Consider the following 2736-nt stretch of genomic DNA (forward strand, 5'->3'; position numbering starts at 1 on the left):
TTTTTTTTTTTTTTAGCTTGCTTTGCTCTGTTCAGGGCTAAACAGACTATAACATTAAAACGATGTAAGTTTTGAGTTAAAAAGGAAACACGTTTGAAATGAGTTACTGGTAACTTCAAAAGAAAAAACTCATCAGTAAAATTACTTCTGTCATAACCTTAACACATTAAATTTAGCTCTACATGTAAATACGGCCTTTCGGTATTACAGTAATATAAAAGCATGTTTTTTTGTTGTTACTAAACACATCACATGGTAATTATAATTTTCTGTTGTTTTCAATCATTTATTTGTGACTCTGAGCATATTTTCCTCCATTTACAGTTTGTACTAATGGTTTTGTGTTAGAGGGTGGAAAAATATCTGTCCAGGTTTAAAACTTGTTTTGACCTGAAGATTTTTGTGCTGCTGTTCGGCATATTGTTTTTGTACTATTAGTGCTTAGCATATTTTTAGTTTAGCGTATTTCTTAGTTCATATCTTAGATCTTATTGCTGTTTTTCTTTTACAGTTTAAACTTTGTTGGATCTAACTGGGACCCTATGTACACAATTTCGTTCCACCACATGTACTACATATGATGCAAATGACAATAAAGAAACTTTGACCTTGACCTTTCTGCATACATAGAGTATATTTAAAGATGTTGCAGCTTTGCTAATATGCTGTTCATGCTACTTTCCTTGTACATACATACTCTTTGACTATAAGACCCAAAATCTAAATAGAATATTAATATCCATGCACAAAACAATAATTCCCAATCTGATTAAAAAAAAGTGTCTAACTCAAATCAGTGACTTTGAACCCTGTTCTGAATGAAAAACTTACAAGTATGTTCTGCTATAAATTATGCACTATGTAACAATGTAATTAACTTGTGAGGCACTTCAAATAATCTGAAATGGCCTTATCTCAGACAGCAGAAGAAGAATATTTGCTACATTTAACAAGGTGAAAATGATGTGTATGAAAAATCCTCAAGTTTTTTTTATTTTACCAACTGTTACACAAGGGTATTGATCCACTCAGCTGTCCTGAATTTCACTTCGCTTCATGTTGCTGCAGATAAGACGCAAAGAAGTTACTGAATTACCACTCGACTTGTGAAAAATGCAGGCAGGAAGTCAGTAAGATTGGATGGAGAGGCATTCTGTTGGAACAGCAGGCGGCTTTCATTATGATGACACTGGAAACAAGTTCGACACAGCGGGGTGGTTCTTCAACACAAAGACAAATAAAGCACAGAGGCATGTTTGCATGCATGTGGATGCTCTGTGTGTCTGTAGACGTAGGTGAGAGAGAACAGAGGGAAAGGAGTTACATCCATTGGGAAATTACCTGGAGAATGTAGTACTGAATGCTCTTTCCTGACAAAAACAAAAGTATTTCTGAGTGTTCTGTGCAAGAGGGAAATTGCAGGGCAAAATGTTTGCTGGCGTGCAAATGAGAATAAAGTAACACAAGTTGAAAAATAGATAAACCAAAACTTTTGGGATTTTAAACTCATAAATCAACATAATCAATTCATCTCACAAGACCCTCGGAGCATGTGGAGGGGCATTAAGTGCATAACAGATTATAAAGGAAGGAGTGAACAATGCCCCAAAGACCCATCTCTGCCTGATGCCATCAACAAGTTCTATGCACGCTTTGAAGACCCGAACAGACCACCCAGCACCAGACTCACCTCACCACCGGATGAAGAGCATCTCAGCGTGACCTCAGCAGAAGTAAGGAGTACCTTCAGGAGGATTAATCCGCACAAAGCAACTGGCCCAGACAACATCCCCGGAAAAGTGTTGAAGGAATGTGCTGATCAGCTCTGTGAGGTGCTGGCAGACATCTTTAACACCTCACTTACCCTGGAGACAGTTCCCACCTGCCTGAAGACTGCCACCATCATCCCAGTCCCAAAAAGCTCTACAGTGACTGGTCTGAATGACTATCGGCCAGTGGCCCTCACCCCGATAGTCGCTAAATGCTTCGAAAAACTGGTCATGACTCACATCAAAACAACCATCAACATCAACGAGGACCCTCATCAGTACGCATACCGTGAGAACCGATCAACAGAGGATGCAATCTCCTCTGTGGTCCACACTGCACTCAACCACCTGGAGCAGAAAAACTCTTACGTCCGTATGCTCTTTGTGGACTTCACATCCGCCTTCAACACCATGATCCCCCAAACCCTGATGGACAAACTATCCACACTAGGACTAAGCCCCTCCATCTGCAACTGGGTACTAGACTTTTTAACAAACAGACCACAGTTAGTGAGGATCCACAACCTCTCCTCCTCCACCATAACCCTCAGCACTGGCTCTCCTCAGGGATGTGTGTTGAGCCCCCTCCTGTTTACTCTGCTCACATATGATTGTGCAGCTACCCATCCAGGCTGTCACATTGTAAAGTTTGCAGATGATACAGCGGTGGTGGGATGCATCACAAACAATGATGAGTCCAGCTACAGGCAAGAGGTGGAACACCTGGAGAACTGGTGCAAAGAGAATAACCTTCACATCAATGTGAAGAAGACAAAGGAGATGATTGTGGACTTCAGAAGGAACAAAAACATCTACACCCCCCTGAACATAAGAGGATCTGCGGTGGAAGTGGTCTCCAGCTACAAGTACTTGGGTGTACACATGAATGACAACCTCAGCTGGAGCAACAACACCACCAGCCTGATCAAGAAAGCTCATCAGAGACTCTACTTCCTCAGACGGCTGA

The sequence above is a fragment of the Nematolebias whitei genome, chromosome 20 (genome assembly GCF_014905685.2).
Source record: "Nematolebias whitei isolate Nwh7 chromosome 20, NemWhi1, whole genome shotgun sequence".
NCBI classification, from domain to species: domain Eukaryota; kingdom Metazoa; phylum Chordata; class Actinopteri; order Cyprinodontiformes; family Rivulidae; genus Nematolebias; species Nematolebias whitei.